Raw genomic sequence first — 27,323 nt, 5'->3', positions numbered from 1 at the left:
TTTGAGTCTCTCATCATGATTATGAACGAGGAGCCAAACCAGTACTTTTGACTCCTCAATGCCCCAACGTTGCACTCAAAATCGAGAGCCCTCTCCAACACTGGCCATGCTGACTGCAGATGGGAGCTACAACCAGTTATGGCAAGTATTCCCGCGTATAGAGCTTAAATAGGCCTCATTTCCCACACTTATTTGTGATTGGCCGGTTTTGAACAATCTCAGCTGAAAGCACACCTGCTTAGCTATGGGTAAACTTCCATTAATATGTATGTGTGTGTTGAAAGTGCATGCATATGAAAAGCTGTCATGGCTTAGTGGTTTAGTACTGTGATTATGGTGCACAGTGTCCCGGGTTTGAGGCCTGTTATTGCTTTTTATTTTACTACTGGCCAGACCAGCTAGGAGGTGTGGCTGTGTTTAGCCAACTTTGCTCAACTTTGCCCAATGTTGCTCTACATTGCACGATGTTGCGCTAGTTAGTGTGGTGCGCAGCTATGCGCAAACATGTTTTGTTTGCGGTAGTTGGCGCGATGCACAGCTACATGCAAAGCCATTGCGCTAGTTAAAGCAGTGCTAAGCTATGAGCAACTATACTTAAATGTGCTTAATACTGGTAAACTTTGCTTAGCAGTGCTTCACATTGCTTAAGATACGTCACTTATGCATTCATCAGTATGCATAACCATTTCACCTTCTTATATATATATATAAAATATCGTTCACTACTACATAGGCCATTTCAATGCTTTTTACTAAAATTTAAAGGATAAATGTCAGGAATTATTTTATATATACAGATTTCCTACAGAAAATAGATAGGGGAGTGGTGGGACTCGAACCGGGAATGCCTCCTCTTTGTGCGAAGTCTCTACCACTATGCTATTGCTATTTGGTTTAATTTGCATATAAGTTTATTATTATCCTCTTCAATGTCTAAACTGCTAACTGTAGCTATGCAACAGGCAAACCCATGCAAACATGTGCAAATATGGGCAGCTATATCGGGAATAATAAAAAAAAAAAAATTTTTTACATGTTCTAATTGTACAGGGGGTTAGAATGTGGGGGAGTGTAGTGTTGAGTATGTGCACATTTGAGCGGACTCGCTCATGTCAGTTGACATTTGTCGATTGAGGGACTTGCAGGGGCGTGGATTTTTGGACTGCTCGGCAGTCCGACATGCCCCCTGCACTCGTGCACGCTCCGTGTTAGCCTTAGAGTTGAGTCAGCGCACCCTCATGAATATGCATGGCATGCTGACGTCTTACTCTTAGGCTGCAGTTTCCGTGTAAGACTAATTTAGTCTTACACGGAGGATTAGTGAATCCCGGGGTCTGTCTTTCACTTTTATTTCAAATAATGCTGCTAGCACTATATTTTAATGCCCAATGTATAGGTCATTACTTAAGTCCTACAAGATTTCTTCTCTTGCCCATGTTTTAGTTAAAATGAAATAAAAATAAACTTTAGTGCATCCAAGTGCAATTAACATTTAGCATCATATCCTTCCATTTGACAACTGTCAGTTTCATCAAAACACTTATTTAATAAATAATAAATGTTATTAGTCATTGAACTGGCTTTAGTAATTACTCCATGTTATACAAAGTACAGCTATCTGATGCCATTTCAGATGCAGTCTTTCCCAACCTCTTAAAAACATGTGTTTAACTGACAGTCAACCACTAAACAGTTTAAACTGAAATAAATCTTTAGGAACTTTGTTGTGTCCACAAGACCATCTGTTAAATGGTATAATGGACTAACTTAAAGCTTAACACTCACATTCTTACACATAAATCATGTTTTTCATAGTCCTAAAACTTTAATTACATTTTTTGCTCCAGTCCAATATATAAAATGATGTAATATCAAATATATACATGCATATATACACACACACACACACACACACTCACACACACACACACACACACACACACACACACACACACACACACACACACACACACACACACACACAAATACATACACACACATCTATCTATATTTATATAAAAAAAAAAAAAAAAAAAAAAAAATATATATATATATATATATATATATATATATATATATATATATATATATATATATCAGTCAGATGTAATTATATTAATTAAAAATATATCATTATACATTCTCCATGGTAACCACCTAGCCGCAAGCTTGACACATGAAGTTCTCTTGAGAAGACAACTTTTGCTCTTTGTCTGGTCATTAATTTTCCATAATTTCAATGACCTCTGTCACTGCTGAACAATCATTTTTTTTTCATTTCAGTGTAATCATTTTTTTTTATCAATATCAACAGAAGTTCAAGATGTGATCCCTTCAGACCATCGTACCTCTTGCTTCATCTTTATTTTTCAAGATAATGCTAGACTAAAATATGCCATCACATTGCCACTGGCAAACATTTCAGACATTTCTTAATATTTTCTCTATCTGTCTAACACTATTATTTCTTTGTCTTACCATTTGGACTAACTAATGATTCAACATGCTTCAACAATATTTATAAAGTGTCTGGCTCCAGAAACTGCGTTTTGAATTCTTCAAGGCATTCTCATTTTCCATATTTGGCTGATTGTCATATACCTGCAAACTATCCAGTTGTCAAGAGCCATTTGAAAATGCTTAGACTCTCCTACTCAATCTAGGGTTTCAGTTGAACTCACAGAAATCTTCTGTCATCCCTTTTCATAAAATAGTTTTCCTGAGATGTCTGCCAGATTCTGCCCTGGGAAGAGCATTACTTCCTCCCGACAAAGCAGAATTGAATCAAAAGCTCTTCTTGAATTGTTCCAATCATTATCTAAACGGAATTTCTCAGAATTTTGGGATACATGTCTTGTATGACTCATATGATTACCTTGGCCAGACTTCACATGAGAAAAATTCAGGGGTACAACACTTCAGTCTGGAATCAGCATCTACAACCTTTATCTTTTCAAATCCATATTCTGTCGTTTGAAGAGAAGGAGGTGCCATGAAGGGTAGATCAGTTCTGTCAGAATCCAAGTCTCATTTTCTCCCTTCTACCTCCTTTTTAGTCTGTCCTAATGGATGCTGCAAGATCTGGCATGTGGAGCAGTTTCAAAAGTGTAAAAGTGCTTGGTCTGTGGAAAAAACAAGACAGACAAAAGGACATAAATGTCAGTAATAAGTGTTTAGAAAGCCCTAAAGCATCAATGCAATCTAGGACCTCTGCAAGTTTTCACAGAAAACACCACAATGATGTTGCACATTAACAGACAAGGGAATAGCAGATCTTATCCTCTTTGCAGACTTGTTATGGAAGCCTGGGAGGTAGCACCTCATCTCATTTCATAGGTTCATAGGTTGGTACTAGGCTATCAGCCCTAGGGCCTATACAAGGCTAGCCATAACAATTCCCTGGCTATTTCTTTCCACATTATTTACTTTCCTGGACCCCTGTCTAGCAGGGTGACTGACGTGATCCCTGGGGTGAATTTCCTTTCTCCCATCCAATCGTCAAGGTTCCTCTTGAAGAGGTCCAAAGAGGCACTCTGCTTGACATGTATGGGCAATCTATTCCAGAGTCTGGGGAGTCTCTGGGTCATGAACCTATCCCTCCAGCATGTTTTGTTTATTGTGATGACAAGGTTTAGATCCCTGGAGCGTGTAGCTCTGAGGGATTGGGATTTCTTTAACTGTAGCATGTCCAACAGCTCTGGGTTTGACATGGCCTTGTATGTTAAGCAGAGATCGCCTCTGAGTAGACGATATGCGACAGAGTATAGCTGGAGTTTTTTAAGGCGGTCAGCATAGGGCATCTGCTTTAGGCCTGTGATTCTTTTAGTGAGGTATTTCTGAGGCCTTTCCAGTCGTTGCAGATGTCTTGAGAGGTACATACCAAATGGGGCGTTGTATTCTATAATGGGTCTAATGAGGGATGAGTACAGTGGGACAATGATCTCCTTTTTTCTGGATGAAAAGCCCTTCGTGATGAGGTGTGCCACATAGAAGGATTTCCTGACTGTTGTGGCGATGTGGTTATCGAAGGTGAGACCACTGTCCACCTGTGTCCCTAAGTCTTTTATCACACTTTCTGTGTTTAGTATACTGCCACCTATATGGTAATTTATGGATACATGTTTTTTCCCAAAGGGGATAACAATACATTTCTTGGCATTGAGCTTGAGCCCATGGCTCTGGCACCAAGCATCTGTTTCTGTAAGGCCCTTTTGTAGGGTATCCACATCATTTGGGGATTCAATAATGGCTCCCAGTTTGCAGTCATCTGCAAACTTTGTTAGCCAGAGTCCCTTAGTGTTGACCTGTACTTCAGAGAAGTAGATGCCAAACAAGAGCGGCCCCAGGACTGAACCCTGAGGTACTCCACTTGTCACTTGTCTGGAGCTGGATTTGGAGTCGGCTACTTTTACAGTGTGGGTTCTATCAGTAAGCCATTTAGCAACCCACTGGGTGACATAGGGATTAATGCCCAACTTAGTAAGTTTATCTATGATTCCAGAGTGGGGGATGGTGTCAAAAGCCTTAGCAAGGTCTAGATAGGCTGTGTGGACCACCTTACCCTTGTCCATGGCTCTGGAGACTGATTCAAAGAAGTCAATCAGGTTCAGGAGACAAGATCGGCCCTTCACAAACCCAAACTGGGTGGAGTCCAGTGTTTGAAGGTTGCCAATGTCTTTGTTTATAAGTTCCATGATAATACGCTCCATGGCCTTGCAGATAAGGATTGTCAGACTGATGGGACGGTAGTTTCCGGGATCCAAGGTGGATCCCCCCTTGTGGATTGGGATAACTGTAGCTCTGCGCCACTCAGTGGGCATGAAACCTGAGGTGAGGCTATGATTAAACATGACACTTAGGTGAGGTGCCAGTTCATATTGTAGTTCATGTAGTACACAGCCCGGGATGTCATCTGGTCCCATGGATGCTGTATTCTTGGCTTTAGAGAGTGCGTTTTGTACCTGTGTGGCGTTATTACTGGAATTTGGCAATCTTCCGGTATTGAGATGGGCCATTTAGGGGTGAGAGGGTGAAGTTGGCACTGAATCGATCTGCCAGGATATTGGCAATATCCTTCGGATCAGTATATTTAATGCCATTCTGTTTTAGCTCAGAGCAGATCTGAGCATTGCCATTTAGATTCTTGACATAGTTATAGAATGCTTTGTGGTTGTCTTTGGAATCTTTGGCAATTTTATTTTCGTAACTAGCTTTGGAGGATTTTATGAGGCATCTCAGTTTCTTACTGAGGCTAGTAAGGAGTTTTTGCATCCTGGGATTTTCCTCTTTTTGCAAAAGTTTCTTCCTTTTGTTGTAAAGTTTGTTTATGGCAGGGGACCACCAGATTGGCTTCCTTTTTTGGATGAGAGCATTTTGGTTCTATTTGGGATGGCACGATTCATGCATGAGTGGATGTGCTCGTACAGTGCCTTAGTGTAGGATTCAGCAGTTGAACTTTCAGGTCCCGTCTGCATGGGTGTCATGAAGTTTGTCACTTCTGACTTGAGTAGCATGAAGTTGGCTTTGGAGAAGTTTTTTATGGTGGTTTCTTTACTGGGGCGTGGGGGTGGGATGTGGATGTTAAGGGTGATTAGCTTATGGTCAGACCTGACTAACGAGCGGGTGACCATAGGTATGGAGCATTGATTTCCCATGTTGGTAATGACCAGGTTTAGGATATTGGAGCCCCTGGTGGGACTATGGATTAGTTGATCCAGGGCGTTGGAATTTATGAATTCCAAGAACCGCTATGCAAAGGTGTTGGGACATGAGTAGTTTTCCCAGTTAATGGCAGGGTAGTTAAAATCACCCAGTATTAGGGTGTTTGGTTCTATCTTAATATTTTCCAGTATGTTTAGAAAGGTGTAGTGAGAATCTTGGGGTATGGTGGGGGATCTGTAGCAAGCTACAGTTTGGATTGCAGTCTTACCTAGTGTTAGTTGCACTTGGAGAATTTCAGACACATTGTGTTGGCCAACTAGCCTGGTGGTGTGAATATCCTTGGTGAATATTGACACTCCTCCACCTTTAGTGTTTCGGTCCTGGTTTGGTGGCCGAAAAGTGTGGTAAGAGTTGTAGCCTGGTATTGCAGGGGTGCTCTCTGGAGCCTTGAACCAGGTCTCAGTTACTGCACAGATATCGATGTTCTCCATTTTTAGGAGTGCCACAAGAGAGTGCATTTTGAGGTTTAGACTTCTAGCATTGAGTAGCATTACCTTCAGATTTTGCATGCTTGTACCTGTTATGGTGGTGGTTTTGTCCTTTGAAGTTTGCCTAAAAAAGGCACTATAGGGGTGGCAAGAGCCTTAGCCAGTAACCTGAATCCCAGGGGCGACAGGTGCAGACCATCTCTGGCAAAGCATCATGGTCTGTCAGTCATGTCATCCCAGGCAGACAGATACTGGATCCCCTTTGAATGACACCATAAGCTTAGCCAATTGTTGAAGTCAATCATTTTATCCTTATATTGTGGTATCATTCTGGGCGAAGGCAGGATGCTACTCAGGGCTAGGGTCATTTTGACTCTTCCGGCTTCATATATTCAGTCAGAGTAAAACATGGTAGTAGACAAGCTATGCAAGACCAAGACAGTTCCTTGTGAAGGGAAACTGCACATGGGGGTCTTCCAGGAACTGACCCAACTGTGGGGAACAAATAAGATAGATCTGTGGGACTCTTCTTAGAACAGACAGTTAAAGATGATTTCTCTTTACTATTATTAGAAATGTTCTTGTCACCGTTTTCATTGATTTACACGCTTCTTCTAAAGATCCAAAAGTGCTCTCTAAAGATAATAAGAGTGACCCCCTTTTTGATCAATTCAGCAATGACTCTCCCTTATTTTGAAACTGGACAAGGAGAATTATCACAAGATTCCCCACAGACTGGATTTATTCACACAAGAGGAGGGTCGTTGATAGATCCCAACCTGAAAACTCTTCAGCTGATAACCTGGACAATAGAATTTTGACACATTTTAAGCATCTTTTTTTTCTGAGGACATTCAGCAGATAATGCAATAGGCTGAAAAACTGCTACTATAAATCATATGTACCTAAGTGGAAAAGATTTTCTATTTGTTGCCATTCCATGAACAGGGACCCTTTTAAGGCCTTACCACCTCTGGTTCTCCTATCAAGATTAATTTGTCAACCATTTCTGCTTGTTTGGCCTTATATTTGCCCCTTTCTCCCTGTTCCCAAGTCAAGCAGTTTTTGAAGCAGTTTTCCATATCTGTCTACCTAGAAAACAGGTGGCATCTCTTTGGGATCTGAATTTGGAGATTACAAAACTTGTTTTTTTTTTATTTTCTGAACCAGCTCACCTGATTTTAAGTTCATAACATGGAAAACTGTTTTACTCATTGCTTTTACTTTGAGTCAGTCTCTTCATCTTCCTGTACTGTTTCCAGAACCTAAAATTAATAGAGAAATTAATCAGATACCAACTAGATAAAACTCAATGCTTCAGGAATGTTAAACGGCTGTTTGTGTCCTATGGACAACCAATGTCAAAGCAGACAATTTCAAGATGCTTGTCTCATGCACTTTTTTTTTGTTATTGTCACCACAGCAAGCCACTTTAAGGCAGAGTGAGGGTGCATTCCAAGAGGGCTTTGGCCTGTTTTCTGGCTTTCTGGAAAAGGGTGGGCACTAGAAGTATTCTAGAGGCAGCAAGTTGGTCCTCTGTTCATTCTTTTACAAAGCATTCCAAACTCGACTCATTTTATTTTATTTTTTCTTTATTTTATTTTCTGTTGGTTTACCAGGATAGTCCATTGGGCCAAGAAGAACCCGTTTTCAATGGAGTCCTGGGGAGAAAAGCTCCAAACAATCAAAGTTACAATCGGTTAATCATGATAATTATACAAGAGTAAGAGATTCAAACAAACAATTACATAGTATTAGAGGAAACAATACAGCTAGTACAAACTACAGCTGAAATCTTTTACAAATAATACAACTAGTAATGTAGCATACAGGTGGTACAAACAAAGAAGGAATGTTTCAAGGTACTTAATGAGAAGAACGGTTACATATCAAAAGGGTACAGTGTGGTGTATTCTAGTGGATACAGTAACACAAGAGTGTATGAGATAGGAGGAATTCTAAGGAAATATTGCAGGTGTAGATAGGGGAAGGAAAGGAAGATGGAAATTACCAATGTTAATTATGTGGGGTGAAAGCAAGAGCATTCCCACTGGGATACTAGATATGAGTGAAGGGATTTTTGAAAGAAAAATGGTTGGAGGTGGTACGAATTGATGGAGGTAGGGAGTTCCAGAGGCGTGCTAAACCATGTGATAGAAGATTTTTGCCTGGGGGACGAGTTGGTTTGCAGACTTCTAAGAGATTTTGGTTGTTAGACCTTAATACTCTATTGGGTAGATGCATTTTAAAGGTAGAAGACAGGGAGGGACAGAGGGAGGGGTTGAAGATTAGCTTGTGTGCAAGAGTTAGTTGAGTATAGGTGAGATGCTTGGGTAGTTCTAGCCAATGTAGTTGTTGGAGAGAGGAACAGTGGTGGGTGGAAGACTTGTGGCTGGTAGCGAACTTGGCAATTTTGTTATAGCAAGAGGAGAGTTGTGTTTTCAGAGAGGACTGTATGTTAGTTAGAAGTGGTGCTCCATAGAGAAGTGAGGGGATAAGAAAGGAAGTAGAAAGAGTGATTTTAGTAGCAGGTGTAAGGTAGTGCTTTTGCCGATAGAGCGTACCAAGTTTTTGATGGGTTTTTTTGATATTTAGTTGTATATGGGAGTTGAATTTGAGCTGGTTATCAATTTGGACACCAAGTAATTTGGTCTCTGAGACCAGTTCCAGAGGTGTGTTGTTTTGACTAGTAATAGAGAATGTGTTACTATCGAAATAGGTGACTTTAGAGGGGGTGAACACCATTAATTTGGTTTTAGAGGCGTTTAGTGCTAGGTGGTTTCTTTTCATTCATTGCTCTGTGGTTAAAAAAGCGTCTTGAGTGAGCTTGAGGAGTGTAGGGATAGATGAGGCCGAGCAGATAATAGTTGAGTCATCTGCATATTGGATAATGTTTGAGAATGGGATAGAGTTACGGAAATTATTTATGAATATGTTAAAGAGGAGGGACCTAGTATGGAGCCTTGGGGAACTCCGGTTGGGGTATTTAGAAATGTGGAGGTTGCCTTTTTCCATTTTACTGCTTGAAATCTATTTGATAGGTAGCTGGAGAACCAGTTCAAGGATGAAGGAGATAGGTTAAGTTTTGAGAGTTTAGTTAAAAGCAGGCTGTGTGATATAGTGTCAAAGGCCTTAGAGAGGTCAAGTAGTAGGGTTGAGACAATAAGTCCAGAGTCCCGGCTTTGTTTACAGTTTCAAGGAAGGAGAGGAGGGCTGTCATAGTGCTGTGACCAGGTCTAAAACCATGTTGTGTGGGGGTAAGTAAGTGATTATCTAAAAGATGTGGTAGGAGTTGAATTTGGATACACTTTTCTAGGAGTTTAGAGATTGGAGACAGGATAGCGATGGGGCGGAAATTAGTCACACTGTTATTGTTGCCACCTTTATGTAAAGGTATGATAAAGGCCTTTTTCCAGATTTGTGGAACTGTACTTTCCTGGATAGAGCGGTTGATTAGAATGCTAATGGGGTAGGCAGTAGCATCAGCAGCTATGCTAAGAAAGTAAGATGGGATGTTATCAGGAGCATTAGAGCAAGGCTTTAGTTTCTGAAGGAGTTTTTTTATAGTGGAAGTGGGTATGGGTTTTAATGAGAATAGTGGGGGCGAGGAGAGGGGTGTTGGGGGAAGAGAAGATGGGGAGGAAGTGAGAGTAGGAGGAGAGGTGGAGGGTGGAAAGTTAGTGGATGAGAGTGAGGGAGTGATAGCAGTGCAGGTTGAAGTGTTGGTGTGGGAGGTGGAGGGTGGGAAGTTAGTGGATGAGAGTGAGTGAGTGGTAGCAGTGCAGGATGGAGTGTTGGTATGTGAGGATAGGGGTAGATTGGAGAATGTGGTGTTGTTAGAGAATGAAGAGGTTAATTTGGAAATAGATTCAATAAAGAATGAGTTAAATTGGGTAGCTAAGTCAGTATCAGGGGCATTAGGGTCTGGGCTGGGGTACCTGGTTTGCTGGGGTTAAGTAAAGTAGAGATACCTTTCCAGAATTTTTGAGGATTTGTTTTGTTACTGTTTTGGAGGATGGAGAAGTAGTTTTGTCGATCAGAGATGTTGAGCTTTTACTTTATTTCTAAGTGTTTTGTATTCATTGTGTAAGATAGGGTCTTATTTTTTAGGTAGTGTGCCCAGCCTTTATCTCTGTGATGCATGGTTGCTAGTGTGTGTTTGGTAAGCCAAGGGGCAGTATTGATTTTTATTCTCTTTGTCCTTAAGGGAGCATGGAAGTCTAGTATTTTTAAGAATGTTGAGTTGAAGTGGGCAACTGCGTTATCTAGAGGTAATGTTTTTAGGCAATTCCAATTTATTGCTTTGACAGAGTTAGAAAAGGTTGTTGGGTTAAAGTTTTTCTGGCTACGGACAGTAATATAATTATGAGTGCGGTGTAGGAGTAAGGGGAGACGATGAGTGAAGGTGGGTATGTGGTCACTAAGAGGGTCGGGAAGAGTACCACTGTCGGAGAAATAATGGGGATGAGAGACTAAAATCCAATCCAGAATACTGCTGGTAGAGGGATTTTTTGAGGGGCGTGTAATAGAGTTGATTAGCTGCGAGAAATTGTAGAGGTTAATGTTAAAACACATCAGGCTTTGCTTAGACCATTCACAATGGGTTGTTCAATTTTTAATTTACTTCTTTCTCCAAACTGATTTTTAAGCTGTGGTAAGCTACCCAAATAGCTTAGGCTACTGCAACAATGATCTAATGTTGAACATAGTACTGTTGATTAAGTAAACTTACCATAACTGCAGATGATCTAATGGATCACTGTTGCAGTAGCTCTCGTCTCCATCCACCTCTGTTCTGCATATATAGAAACTATGTACACTCACCACACACACACACACACACACACACACACACACACACACACACACACACACACACACACACACACACACTTTAATAGTTACAGCTGACTTGGATAAAGCAGGTGTGTAAGACACCGGTCAGTTGTTGTAGTTATTGCATGAAAGAGCATTTATGTGAATGCTGATCTGGGCGAGTTCCAGTCGGGTAACAATGGTAAGCATTTAGGCAGGGAGATTTTGTGTGAATGTGTGTGTTTTATGGTTAGGGTAAGGATTAGGTAAGGGGATATATTTAGTGTATGTGTATGCATGGGAGTGTTTTAGGGTTAGGATAAAGGTTAGGTAAGGGGTAAATTTAGTAAATGTGTGAGTGTGTGTGCTAGGGGCTCGATGTGTGTGTGTGTGTGTGTGTGTGTGTGTGTGTGTGTGTTTGGTTAGTATCCGAACTGTCTTGTGTAGTAGCAGTATTATGGGAAGGACTTTTTTAAGGTAAACTGCATGTCAGGGTTAAGGTTTGCAATGTTTCACTAAGGTGGGGAGGACGCTCAGCATTATTGTAGCATCATAAGAACTTTCAAAATACTGACATTCCTTTTAAATAAACAATGATCCATTATCCCATTCAAAGGGTAATTATTCCTGCAGTGACTGCCTTTGGTTGTCAATGACAGATGCCATCACACAGTGCTGTTCCGCTTACAAGTAGACTTTGACCCTTGCAGTGAGTTTTCTATTCTGCTTCACTAGCATTGTGTTGACCACTTTCTTGCTTACAACATAATTATTTGCAGCTGTTTTACTGACACAAATATTTTGTCTGTCAAGTGAAGAAATCAGTGTGCATTTCTCTGACTCACTTGTCCTTTTTTCAATTTACACCATAATTCCTTTAAATTATGTATTTTCCTAAATCTGTAAATTATGGTATTTTCTATATAATATATGGTGGACCTACTTCTCAGTTTTTGTGAACATTCATTTTGAAGCATTTCTCCATGGTTTGTGGTCCTTTTTCTCTGACACCATTATAACTGATGTATATGAGTTTTGCTTTTAGCAGCCATGCTCTCACGCTGCAATTCTTCCGTGTATTCCCATCACATAACATCCAGTACCTCATGCAGGCATGACATATTAGTATGCCAGCTGAGACACCGCACCTTTTAAGCATTGATTCCCAGTTGCCATCTTTCATATAATTTCTCCTGTTTTCTTGGTCTTCCATTATGCTTTCAAACCACCTGACATGTTTACTGTATTGCAGACTGTTATATCATCTGCTGCGAGGCATGTGTTCCCCTAGGGTCATTTTGTATATCCCAGTATTACTCAAACAGAAGACAAATGCTGCTCTTCACTGTGCCTCTGAGCATAGCTACTCTGTCATACAGCAAAGAACTAACATTTGTTAATGGAAACGGCATGGTAGATCATAAATATAATAAACTTTAGAAGCAGACGTGCAATGCCGTGCTATTTATTGCACTTAAGGCAAAAGTGTGTGTGTATGTGTGTGTGTGTGTGTGTGTGTGTGTGTGTGTGTGTGTGTGTGTATGTATGTGTGTGTTTGTCTGCTTGTGCGCATGTGTTTAAGCAACAATTTGTGTGAATGCGCATAAAAAACAATGCTTTCTTGAACTACATTTTATGTAGGGTGATGGACAGATAGGCAGATAGACAGATATTTAATTAGAAAGGTGGACACTGTGTAAATATGTATGTATATAGGCAGGCAATGAATTAATCATGTAGAAAATGAGATACAAACTTCAGTATTGAGCACATCTGACAGAAACTATGTGTCACATAGTTAGAAACTACTGTCAGATTAATCATCACTGACTAATGATTATCTGTCTATCCACATCACTGACAAACTGAGTATGGTTTCTGCATTAAATCTATCCTGCAGAAGACTACAAAATGGTCTAAAAGGAAATGCTTTGCTAATTCATTAAGCTATTAGATGTATAGAAATATCTGCCTATAATGTGTATTATTTGCAAAAAAAAGTAATGCATTAACTATAGTCCTTTTCACTGCAGGAAATAGTATGCAAATAAATTACTTTTAAATCATAGTCTTTGACTATTCCTACAGTCTACCATGGCATAGCCAGAATCTGCATTTTTTTTAAGAAATTTATAAAACTCTTATTTCCATATATTTGCATTGCTTATAGACTATAAATTCAAACTTTTAAAAGTTATTAACTGATAGTAATTATAATTCAGGAACCATGGAATCATTATTACTAATTTTGCCTCTTCCTTCATATCACACCTATGCAATATTTAATTACCTTCAAATTTGCATGAAAAGTTGTTGCTAGTTAATTAAGGCTAAATATTCTTAAATATTTTTTTTTCTTTTTTCCTTCTACCTCTGCTACAGAATTTTATAAATTATTTAATTTTAAGGACACATAGTATGTCAATAGTCCAGTAAGAACAGTTGCAAATTACTTAATAATGTCAATGTTCTTCATCTATAGAATCTGGGAATAAACTAATCATATCAGAATGAATGTATATTATATAAAGTGGTATTTATTTTCTGTTATGTCTTCATTTAAAGTAATTAAATGCTGCAGCTAGATAAACATGTACTGTGCTGATCTGACGTTAATGTAAAAAATATTTTACGTAGAATACTTTCTTCTGTTTGTGTGTGTGTGTGTGTGTGTGTGTGTGTGTGTGTGTGTGTGTGTGTGTGTGTGTGTGTGTGTGTGTGTGTGTGTGTGTGTGTGTGTGTGTGTGTGTGTGTGTGTGTGTGTGTGTGTGTGTGTGTGTGTGTGTGTGTGTGTTTGTATTGTTCCCACCACAGCTGATTCTCTTTGTCCGGGTCACAGAATATATAAAATGTATTCAATCATGACTCATTATAAATTATGCAAAGATATTCATAAATAATAACAACCCTGGATCATTGAGTTTGCCACTTCTTTTTTTTGATTATAGGTCTACTAAAATGATTATCTTGAACAAATTCTTTTTAACAAAGTTAAAGCAAGTTATAGTCATGCAGAAAGAAATAAGCTCTTGGCTAAATACGGCCTTCAGCTTAAGCCATCTGGTACAAATATGGCTAGACTAATAAACAAAAGCAATTATTGTCCTTTATCAAAATATGGCTCTATATTTTGCATAATTCCATTTTCCTAAACATTGTTATTGTTCATGCAGTGTATACTGTACAACGGCAGCAGTATTATTACAAGGTAGGGACCCAGGGATAGCAATTTTTGTTTGTAGAGTGGTGGGACCTGGTAGAGCCTTTCACAGAGCTGTAGTGAATTTGGTGAGAAGCAAGGTGAAAGGCATCACCCATTGAGAGTTAACAAGATGGTTAAGGAATATTTTAGGGTTAGGCACAACTTTTTTGAAGAATTTTAATGGGGGTAGATGATTTGATATCACTAGATGATATCAGCTATGCATTGATACATCTGGCGATTTGGGCATGGGGGCATATTTTCAAGTAAAAGGTTTTCAGTCAGATGGCCCAAGGACTAGTCAGGTGATTTGAAGATCATAATGTTTTGCAGCTGATGCTGATTTGCACAGCAGTAATGGTTTGGAGTCACGAACTTGCTAAAAGAAAGGTAGTGGTTAATTCAGGGCCCATCTCTTCAGATCGAATGCTCTGAACGTCAAGTGCCATAACACAGACAGTAGAATATTAAATCTAAAAAAAAAAAATAATGGTTTGTTTTATAATTGGTGCAAGTCCCCCAACACCTCCTGCTTATTATATATACTAACTCCAAGATCATACTAGAGTGAAGAAAGGGCCAGTTCCTCAATCCCATCTGTGCAATGATCACACACTGTGGGTTTCCTGTTTCTTCCTATACATTAACATTTCCATCGTTGACTTTTAAGTTTCGATGTTGCATCTCTCAAAGTTTATGTACATTGTCATATTTTCATGTACCCTCATTCAGCCAATGTAACAGTGGTGCATGAATGGTTAGAAAATCAATTAAATCCATTTTGGTTCAGTTGTTATCAAGAAAGCTAACATCGCATTGTTCATGTATAAACTTAACTCTAATGGCTAAACATTTACCAGGTAAGTTGAATATGATTGCTGACAGCTTATCTCATTTTCAGTTCCATAGGTTCCAAGTAGTAGCACTTGAATCTGAAGACAAGCCAGGCATTCCCAGGGAAGGATTGAGCAGCTAAGCAGGCTGTAGTTGGTTGTCTGGTGAACCAGTAATGGGCTGTATTAAAAAGAAGAGTATATAGTGCAGTCTGGACGCAGTTTATGTTATTTGTGAATCAATTGCTGGGGGGGGGTGTTGATTTTTTGTTTGCTTTTGAAGTATTCAGTGCATAGGTAGAATCAGGAAGAGGCAGTCAAGTTGGTGAGAGTGCACTTTGTAGTTCTGAAAGTGGCGACCAGGTTTCTGGGCAAATTAGACTGAAATAAACATTGGATTGTAGATAGGATGATTAAAGGTTGAAAGTGTTTGAGAGGACTAGTGATGAGTATCTATTTACCTTTTGATAGACAGGTAATGAAGTTGATTTTGTGGTGTTTGCCCATGGCTTCTTGTTCAGTGATCCAGTACACAATGTAGGCTATCTTGGTAACAGTGTTGTATTTTGAAGCATTTAAGACAGACCAAACAGGGAGATGCCACTCTGTCAGGATAAAGTGTGCTGTAGATAGGGAGTTATGTCACATTCATTGGAGAAAAGCATAACTGAAGTTACAGTGAGGATTTGAAAGGTCATTAGTATTTTGGCATGAATCAGGGGTAAAGGTTACGAGTGGCCAGTTTAACTTGATTTTATAGAAAGGGCTTAAAAATAAAGGGATTATGGCTACAAGTCCTTTCTCACATTAATTTAGAATCTTGAAAGTTTTGTACTTGGTGAATAACTGAAAATCCATTGATTTGACTAACAAGAACAGTAAATGGAAGTTTAATGTTTTTAGAGCATACATTGGGTAGCTGTATTTAATTTCCTATCAGCTAGTGGTGAACAAGTTTAGTTTTAGATTTTACAGGTTAACAGTGATTGATAATCATAGGACACTAATTTATTTGGTTGAGAGGCATGCTGCAGTGAGGCCTGGTGGTGATTTTCTGGGACTGGATAATAAAAAAATGGAGCATTACCTGGAATGGTTTGAGGAGAATACAGTGGTTTCAATTGGTACAAATTGTTGAGAAAGAGTGTTTGGAGGTAATCCTTAAGTGATTTTAGTTTATTTTGGTGGAAATGACTTGGGAATCATACCCAAAAGGATCCTGTATGTATGGATCTTGAGAGATCTACTTTTGTTAAAGCAGTGATTTCCAGGCATTATAGTTATTTGGTCATCTATTATTCCTCGGTTCATTTGGAATGGGCCAGGGAAGTTCTTGACAATCAATACTGCCAGGTGTTTTATCATTATAGGCTGGTTAGAGTAGCAGTATTTATTGGAGTGCTGGTTCTGGTGCACTGGGACATTAGAGATAAGTACCCACTGTGGTATAGGAATAATGGTGTAATGGGGTTCATTATAGTGAAGTAGGACTGGATCTTTTTTAATGTCCACATATCCTCAGAGACATCGCTGTGAGTTTTGAGATCTAGTTTTGTGGCAGGAAAGGTAATGGGGAAGAGGCTACTGTGAGGCAGCCTGGTGTGTGGGTGAGGACGTTGTCGTTGGAATTAAAGTTTGCATATATCTCCATCTTCTTTCCTCTGGAGGGACTTTGAGATGCATTTGAGTGAGTGGGAGGTTGTAACACTGCTCTGTGGAATGTCAGTGAGCATATGAGGTACACTACTTACTGGTGTTTCTGAGAAGTTGAGCAGTGGTACACACCTACTAAGGTGTAAAGTTGCAACATAGCTGGTGAGCTGTGGTATGTGCCTTCTATCATTTCATGATTATTGGTTTTATGGTTATGCTTAGGGTTATTTATTATCAGTATTAGTGTTAAATATTGATGCTTCATTATTATTACTGAAATAAAGTTGATCATTAATGGAATTTGTGAGTGGTCATTGTGTATGAGAAAGGGTAGGGTGTTCTTAGACAAAAATGGTTTGCTTCTGGTAGACATTTTTGTTTAGGAACATCTGCCAGAGGATGTCCTATAAAGTTGGGCTAGATGTAGTGAGTCAGATGGATGAGAGTAGGCTAGGAAAACGAGAAGGGTTAAGCTGGATTGCTTGCTGAAAAAGAATGAGAGGTAAGTTTGAGGTAGAGTTTAGAAAGGAAAGTTTCAGGGTGCATTGGAAGTGTATTAAATTCTCTTGGTGCAGGCTTTTTCTGAATCTCTCCTTCCCATCGCTATTTAAACTTGAACGTGGGCAGGTGAAGACTTTGTCTTTAAAAGCTGAGTTTGCCAATATCTCCATTCCCTTTTGAAATGTGTATGGGTGAGTGGAGGGTGGTTACACTGCTCTGTGTAATTTCAGTGAGTGTTTGAGGTATGCTGCTTATTGGTGGTTCAGAATAGGTGAGTGGTGGTAAGTGTCAACTAAATTGTAAAGTTGTAATGTAGCTGATGAGCTGTGATACAAACCAGCTACTATTTCATAATCATTGGTTTTATGGTTATGATCTTTCTTGTATACTAGCTGTATCATGGTTAAATATTGATGAAATATTGCCATTATTATTATTATTACAATACATTGGATCACTAAGGCAGTTTTGGTGTGGTCATTGTGTCTGGAGAAGGGCAGGGTGTTCTTAGACAAATATAGTTTGTTGCTAATTCACTAGTACATCTGTTGGTCTCTGATTTTGGATTTTCTATATTTTTTATTTATTTATGGTGTTATATATATCATATCTGATAATAAGGGTAATTCAGTTGAAAATCTTTACAAATGTCATGCAACTAAGAAATATTTACAAGTACTTTGTTTTCACAAAGATAAAATGACATTTTAAATATTTAAGTGTGCATGTTTATTTTCCAGTTTTCATAATAATTTTTTCCAGAAACTATAGCACAGTCACACGATAAATGAATGCATTAAATAAAAAACTAGTCTTCATTTTAATAATACTCAGACCCCGGGATTCATGAAGCTTGCGCCTGGTGCAGGCGTAGCGTTGGTGTTTTAATGCCAAATATGGCCACCAACCAATCCAGGTACGAGCTGTTTCCACGTGCACTACCAGCGTACGCGAGAGCTGTGCAGCTCACAGTGCTTGTTTGTTAATTAACCCATGTACAGCAGTGTAGCATGCAAATGAAGGTATATAGCAATTCATGAAGTGGTACAGGTGTAGCGTAAGCATGCAGAAATGTAAACCAAAAAAATGGTTTACATTTTTTCAAACAGAACATCGGAGCCATGAAAGCGGACCAAATTTATGTATTACAATGCTAACATATGCCAATGGCTAAATATACAGCCAATGGAATAAAAAACATGCACAACACATAAAAAATAACATTTAATGTCATGGCCACACTAATGCAAAGTACAACCACAGTGCACGGATGCACAACCGGGAACACAAGGAAAATATATTTAGATGTCATAAAACTGCAATGTAACACAAATCATGATTTTGCCATAATAGTCAATGGTACGCATGCTACATCACAACCAAGGCGCAAGGGGTGCTAAGGGTCTGTATCAGTGTTCCGCATGGTAGCTAGGAATTAGTAGTCAATGCCATGCAAATGAGTCAAGTAATACTGAATCACAAATGTCCCTCCGGCGTAAGGATGTTCCACATGGTGCAGCAGTACAACACCGAGGAGTGGCCTGGAGGTAAACATGACATCATGAGAAGTGTGCGCCGCTGTAGCTGTAAGCACATTGGAGCATGGGTAATCCAGGTTGCCTGTTGCTAAGCAAAGCCACAGGATAGGGGTGTGTACCTAGCCATAGCTATGCTTAGCTGAGAGCACACAAGGTGACCGAAAGTGCATGTGAACATGGATGAAAACGCACTCAAAAGCCAGAAACCAGGAGCGCGTGGTGCTCAACTTAGCTGAAAGAGGAAGGTTATAGGAAGACAATAAGGCAATGCTGCAGCATGGTAATATGAGTATAAATGAGTAATTAACACCTAGGAACTCACAGTGGGCCACTGATGACAGCTAACAAGGGTGCCAGCAGCTACCTGAAGAACAGGAAAGGGGAGTCGCCGTACTGCTAAGAAAAGAGAACTGTCACATCAGAACAGAGCAAACCTGCAGTAAATCAGCTACATAACACATTTTGCAACACATTCCTGGGTTGGGAAATTACAAAACATGAAAGCAGGTAGCTGGATGTATGCCTGACAATGGGAGGGGAATCAGGTTGAAAAGTGAAGTAAAGGGCAATAGATGAATCACAGCAGCCAAGTGTAATTCAACACCACAGGCATCACAATAGCAGTACCTGCTGTGAAACCCACAAATAAAATACCCTGCAGCTGGAATTGCACATACATACCCAATGACATCAGCAACTTCCAAAGCACAATAGTATAAAGTGTGAAAGCACCACACACACACTTGTGTATTCCCAAACACTCCACACCATCGGTGTAAACAGATGGGGAACTTTTAAAATGTACATGGTAGGGGCCGCCATAGCTTTGATTCATCAGTATGTGTTGGAGACTGAAGGTGGTGTGGAGGATAAGGTTGACCACCACCTCAGGAACTGGAGGAGGAGAGGAGTGTTCAGACCAAGGGTAACCTACTATGGGCTAAATGATCTGGAGATAGTAGAGTGTTACAGGGTGGACAGAGACACCATACAGAAAATCGTTGAGCTGTGCCAGCCACACCTCAGAGCCAGGAATAACAGAGGGGAACCCATCCCAGTGGACACAAAGGTATGTGTAAGCTTGAGAGTACTAGCCACAGGTACCTTTCAAAGGTCAACTTGGGATATCATGGGGATCTCACAGGCATCAGCATCCAGGGTACTCCATCAGTTCCTGGATGCCATGTTACCACATGCCAATGAGCATATATACTTCCCCCGAATGCAGGAGGAGTTGGCCAGCAAAATGTGCCTCTTCCACCGTGTGGCAGACTACCCAGAGGTACTGGGTGCAATAGACTGCACGCACATACACACCAAGTCACCACCCGGTGAGCATGATAGGCACTACATAAACCACAAGGGATACCACTCCATCAACTGCCAGGTCATGTGCAATGCCCAGGGCATTATCATGGATGTGTGTGCGGGCAGCCCTGGAAGCTACCATGACTCCCAAATCTGGCATGCCTCACAGCTGTACCAGGTATTTGCCAGGGGTACATCCCATATGGCCATCTTCTGGGGGATGCTGGCTATGCACTGGAACCATGGATGTTGACCACCATCAGAAATGCACACACACCCATGCAAGAATGCCATAATGAGGCACACACACAAACCAGAATCATCATAGAGTGTGTGTTTGGGATGGTGAAATCACGGTTCTGTCACTTGGACATATCTGGTGGAGCCTTGCAATACTCTCCAGGCACGTGTGCCCACATCTTCATAGTATGTGCCATGCTACATAATATGATCCTGCGGAAACAGCTGCAGCAGGGACATAATGGTGAAGGCCCTCACAGCCCACCACAATTGCCAAGGGCACCACAGGCAAAGAGGGATTCAGACCATGAACACCCTGTTCCAGCCCCAGTAGGCACACGGAGGCATGCCCAGAATGCCCATGCCTTGGCAAAGAGGGAACGTATAGCACATACACTGACAATGTAGGCCCCTATGGACTGACACACTTCTCCACCTGCACACACAGTAAACATGTATGGCACACACACACAACCACCTGTAAATTGCCATGTATAGGTGGTCTACTGTGTGCATCCTACATAGGCAGCCCTCAACTATTGCACACACAACTGCTATTGGCACAAGGTAAGTCAATATCTGAACTGTAAATTAAGCTATCAGCATGTGTTGATACTGTATGTATAGGTTCCTAGGTACATCGGTAGGTACATGCCTAACTGTCAGAGGCCATTCATAAGCCTAGCCAAAATGTGTCTGCTGTTGCCACCCCAGTGATAACTAACTGTCCCTTTGTGGAGCAGAGCCAATTGCAGGATCCCTGGGGTGTAACCACTGTTCCTCACCCACTCTGCAAGGATTCCCTGGTGTGTTATTGAGGGGCTCCATATAATGTAATCAGGGATGTAGTTCCAAAGCATGGGGAGTACCCATGACAGGTATCTGTCACCCCAGCATTCTCCAGTTATGGTTGTGGCAAGGTATAGCTCATTACAGTGTGTGGCTCACTGTGACATGGATTCCCATAGCTGGAGCATATCCATTAAGTCTCACTTGAACACACCATTAACAGGTATCATCCATATGTACACCAACTGAATTAAACATTTGTTTGCAGTATTGAGGAACAGCCTTAGTACACTCTACGTGCTAAACACCATAACACTTGTACATATCCCAGATGCCTCAGTGGTAAAGCCACTGACTGTGTCGTTCATGGTCCCGGTTCCACGACCTGCAAGGGCTGTTACGTAATTCTAATGTCCCGAATAAGGGATGTTGGATGCAGGTCATTAAAGCATGATTAAGCACGTTAGCAGGTTTTTGCGCCTGTAAGTGCCAGTAAGCGGCGTTTAAACATGACTACATGGATATGCGCAACACTGGTCTAACCTTTGCTGAATATAGCGCAGATCACAGGAAAAGCTGCCCAGAACCGCTGAAATGTGCATTATTCACCCTTGTACTAATAGTGTCTGCTCTGAGAGGTAAAACGACCACTGCCAGTTGTAGAACACACAACCATGTACACAATCTTCACAATAACCTACCACTAAGCTACCTGAGATGTACCAACGGCAGTTGTGTATTGTGACAGGTTAAAACACAAAAGGGCAGACTTCGGGAAACAGTATAAACTGCCATGTACCCAATGAAAGGTGTATTCTCTCTCTCTCTCTCTCTCTATATATATATATATATATATATATATATATATATATATATATATATATATATATATATATATATATATATATATATATGTATATATATATATTTAATATATAGAGAGAAAGGGTGATAGAGAGATATATGTCGATATATATGGATATACATATATATGCAAATATATAGATAGGTTAACAACATCTACACAACCATGGAGGTACATATAAATAGGATAACTACCAAATACTGAATGCTTTACATACTGACACGTGTAATCACGAGGCTTAAAGACCAAAAGACCACAGTACCGAAACACCAGAACCACGAGTACTACTATCATGATGTTAAGGGACATTTATTTAGTGCTTCTGGTGCTGCGGTTCGGGTAGGTACTGTGTGTAAGTCTGTTTCTTATTGCTGTAGTGTGTGTAAGTGTGTGTTCTGAGTGTGGTGTGTGTTTCTGCGGGACTGTAATGTGTGTGTGTGTGTGTGTGTTTGCTTCGTGTGTCTGTTTGTGCTATCTCGGAGGTAGATTATTAAAGTAGGTGTGGTGTGGGGTGTGCAGCCACCCACATGGGGAGTGTATGGGGCCATGGCCACCTGCCCATACATAGTGTAGGACAGTTTGTTTGGATGTGATGGGTAGCAGTGTGTCTGTGTGTGCATGTGTGTGTTCTGTATTTGTGTTACTTTCGGAAGTTTGACTGTCGCGAGTTTGAGTGTTCGGTATTGTGCGGTTTGGGAGTCTGGGAACAGTAATGTGGTCATTAAACGTGTGTGCGTTCCTGAATCAGTGGGTATGCTGTTTACAGTGGTTGAAGTCTTCAAATATGTGTATAACATGGACCATAGCAATCACACATTCCGCCACGACCGAACGTTATGAACAAAGGATATGGAGAGTATATGACTATACACTATTACAAATATGTGCTATGGACATGAGCCAAAGATAGGGTTACCACCTGTCCCACCTTGCGAGGGCAGTCCCTCTATGTGCGGTAGAGTCCTGACCAAAATGAGTACAAATACTAATGTCCTACAATCTCAAGACATTTGGCATGTTCCATATTTAATGTAATTGTTGCATAAAATAGTAATGTCTGTATCTAAAATACCTACATGTAACAAGAAACAGGATAATCAAGTAAGCAGGCTACAAGAATAAGCTTTTATATAGGCATATATGTAAAGTTCTATACTTTGTACTGACCATGGGTATGTGTCGGCCTCTAAAATCCAATGTGTGTTCTGAAAATGTCCCACTAGGGCCATTTGAAAAGGTGGCAACCCTAGCCAAAGAGGTTCATGAACCAACACAACTCCAATGAGTGCAAATATCTGTGACAGAAATACACGAGACAGCTTTCATGTAGCAACATTTCATTACATACCGATGTATTTCCGAAGGGATTGAAGGACCAACATCACCCGCATGCTATACAGAAACCAATCAACAATGGCTTAATGAATCAGCCTGCAATTACCATAGTATTAGTCCACTAAAAGATAGGTCTTCAAATAGGGAAGGAGCCCTCACACACATATCGAATATGTATAAATGCAGTTCCTACACACCTGCATCTGCTATGTGCACCCACCTACATCTCCCCCACACCCGAAACAATTGCAATACATACTGTAATAACATCACAAACATCCACTCACTCTATGACATCTGCAGAAGCCTTAACATACCTTGTCAGAGACACACTAAAATGGCCCTATGTGAAATAGTCACTGTTGTACAATGGAACAGCCACCGATGTTACAGGGTTTGGTTGCAATAATCCCGTATCAGACGGCTGTGCGCACACCAGGAAGTGTTACCAATTACTGATTAACAGCACAGTATGATACACATGTACAGTATACCAAAGATGTCAGGTGAGCACAGTTCAAAACACCTAACATTCTATGCATAGCCACACAGCCTTGAGCTGCCCAAACATCCTTGCCAGACCTAAACATTTGCAGATGTATCAGGTACAAATCCTGCAGAAGTAGCAATGCTCAGAAATATAACAGCTAGACTCACATGTAGAACTACATCCTCAAGCTGTTACACACAATCCACAGGGGCCATTAAGGTAATATATCTTGGTGTGTCTCCATATAGCTGTTGCAATTCATCACAAACAACACATCCAGGCCGTCTTCCTTGAAGGTAGGGCAAAGGGACAATGCCCAAGTGGAGTATTCAATTATACACCACTGTTGCCATGTTATTGGCTAATGGAGTAGCTGCACAGCTGATGTGCATGTAATCATCTACTCTGGAACATCAATTGGTGGCAGGATACCACATGTTACTGATATCTAAGTATAAAAGGATGGCTTGTCATACAGTCAAACCGTCTGTATATACCAGCAAAATGTTACAATGAGGATTGCAACACAAACCGAATAGGATTTAAATTGCTGTCAACGACAACTCGGGTTACTAATAAGGTATGTAGAACACTCAGTATGTGAGTGTATGTAGTACCTGTTCTGTAATAATTAAAGTGTACGCAATGCATATAGTGGGAAAATGTATTATGTAGTGATGTATTGTTGAGCATAGTAATGCTCATATAAATCATGTGTACTGCTGTAGACCACAAGGTAAACACCTCATACACCACAAGGGATGTTATATAAGGACTTTGAACACAACAATTCCACTCCAGCCACTGTCAGTGGCAGGGCTGGTCCAACAAGTATGTGCCATAACAGGGGATAGTATATGTTGATATACTGTAACAGTATTCATATGTATGGGCATATAACTGAGAATAACATGTCTAAGGTGGTCCTGCTGTGCAATTATGATTTGCATTGTGGGATATTGTGCCAAAAATGTGTAATGTACACTATTGTAGGCAGATATGTCTAACATTTTACATAGCATTACTGTTATGTTATGCAAACATCAGGTATGTCTATTGGCATGTACAATACACAATAACAGGGTACATATGTCTTGTAGTCTCCAGACAGTGTATCAGCATGGTAGCTAATTGAAATGGAAGAGTTAGTTAATTATCCATGCACAAAGGACATGTAATAGGCTCATAGGTTCATAGGTATGTACTATGCTGTCTGGCCAAGGCCATAAGCCGAGCTACAGTGTTTTGGCTTGTGCCACCTCCCTAGGTTAGTTTCCTGTGCCTGTGAACAGCAGAGCCATTAGTTTCCTGCGCCTCTATACAGCAGAGCCACTGCAGTGATCCTGGGTGTACATGTCTGTCTCCCATCTACACATCAAGGTATCTCTTGAAGAGTGCTAGTGAGGGTCCCTGCCTGATGTACATAGGAATCATGTTCCAAAGCATGGGGAGTGTCCAGGTCAGGAATGTATCCCTCCAGCACGTCCTAGTCATCGTTACATTTAGGTACATATTCCAGAGCATGTAGCTCTCAGGGGCTTTTGCTTATGTGGAGCATATCCATCAATACTGTTTTGGACATGGGCCTTGTATGTCCAGCAGAGATCACCTCTGAGTACGCGGTATGCAAACGAGTGCAGTTGGAGCTTCTGTAGTTGGGCTGCATACGTCATCTTTCGGAGGTCAGTATTCCTCTTGGTGTGGTAATGTTGTGGTGTTTCAAGCCATTGCTGTTGTCTCATAAAGTACATCCCAAATGGGGTGTTGTATCCTTTAATGTGTTTCATAAGTCATGAGTAGAGAGGCACAATGGCTGCCTTTGTTCTGGCTACAAACCCATTAGAGATTAGAGGGGCCACATAGAAGGATATCCACACCACCTTGCCAATATGGTTATCAAAGGAGTGAATGCTATCTATTTGGGTTCTAAGATCCCTTATTACATCTTATGTATAGTTTCATAGTTTCATAGTTTCATAGTATAGTACTAGGCTATCTGCCCTGGGGCATTTGTAAGCCTAGCCATAGTGATGTGGCTTTTGCCACCCCGTGAAATGGTACAAAAATGTACAGAATAAATCTAGAATACTGTGCCTCTGTCTAGTAGTGACACAATGAAGGTCCCCTTATATAATAGAATTAGTTTACTGTGCCTCTGTATAGCAGTGACACAGATGTGACCCCTGGGGCAAACTTACGATCTCCCATCCACTCATCAAGATTTCTCTTGAAGAGAGTCAGTGAGGGGCTCTGCCTAATACGAACTGGGATCCTGTTCCAAAGCATGGGAAGCCTCTGGGTTATGAATCTATCCCTCCAGCATGTCCTATTCATACTTGTGCCGAGGTTTAAGTCTTTAGCTCTCGTGGTCCTGATGGATTTTGATTTTTTGAGGTGGAGCATGTCCATCAGATCCTGATTGGACATGGCCTTGTACGTCAGGCAGAGATCACCTCTGAGCAGGCGGTATGCTACTGAATAGAGCTGAAGTTTCTTTAGTCTGGCAGAATAAGACATATGTTGGAGACCCTTCATCCTTTTGGTGAGGTACTTTTGTGGTCTCTCCAGCTGTTGCAAATGCCGGGTGAGGTACATACCAAATGGGGCATTGTACTCAATCATGGGTCTGATGAGGGAGGAATATAGGGGTACAATGACATCCTTGGATCTGGATGTGAATCCCTTCATGATGAGGTGTGCAAGGTAGAATGTTTTTCTAACCACTTTGGCAACGTGGGTGTCAAATGAGAGGTCGCTGTCTACTTGGGTCCCTAGGTCTCTGATTACTTTTTCCATACTCAGTGGGTTGCTGTCTATGTGATAATTTGTGGGTACTTTGTTTTTTCCAAAAGGGATGACTATACATTTTTTGGCATTTAGTTTAAGGCCGTGACTACGGCACCAGCTATCCATTTCAGTGAGGCCTTTTTGTAGGATGTGTGTGTCTGCTGATGTATCGACTATGGCACCTAGTTTGCAGTCAACTGCAAACTTTGTCAGCCACAGCCCTCCCATGTTTGCTTTAACATCTGAGAAATAAATGCCGAACAAGAGGGGTCCCAGGACAGATCCCTGTGGGACACCACTTGTGACTGGCTTTGAGTCTGACATTGCTCCAGCGATTATAACTTTATGGGTTCTGTCCTTTAGCCAGTTTGCAACCCATCTAGTGACATAAGGGTTTACTTTTAAGCTGTTTAGCTTATCTATGATGCCTGAGTGGGGTATTGTGTTGAAGGCCTTAGCCAAGTCCAGGTATGCTGTATGGACTGCTTTGCCCTCATCAATGGCTCTAGTGACTGTTTCAAAAAAGTCAATCAGGTTTAAAAGGCAGGATCTGCCCTTTACAAAGCCAAACTGGGTAGGGTCAAGTGTCTGTAGGTCCCCTATGTCTCTGTTTATGAGTTCCATAATGATTCTTTCCATAGCTTTGCAGACCAGGCTAGTTAAGCTTATGGGGCGGTAGTTTCCAGGGTCTGTAGAGGCACCTCCCTTGTGGAGTGGGACCACTATTGCTGTACGCCAGTGTTCAGGTACATATCCCAAAGTAAGGCTAAGGTTAAATAGCATTTTTATGTGTGGGTTTAGCTCCTCTTGGAGTCCAC

This window comes from Protopterus annectens, chromosome 2.part0 (assembly GCF_019279795.1).
Source record: "Protopterus annectens isolate FY-2018-M chromosome 2.part0, PAN1.0, whole genome shotgun sequence".
In the NCBI taxonomy this organism is placed as follows: Eukaryota; Metazoa; Chordata; order Ceratodontiformes; family Protopteridae; genus Protopterus; species Protopterus annectens.
Note: the sequence above shows the minus strand (reverse complement) of the source record.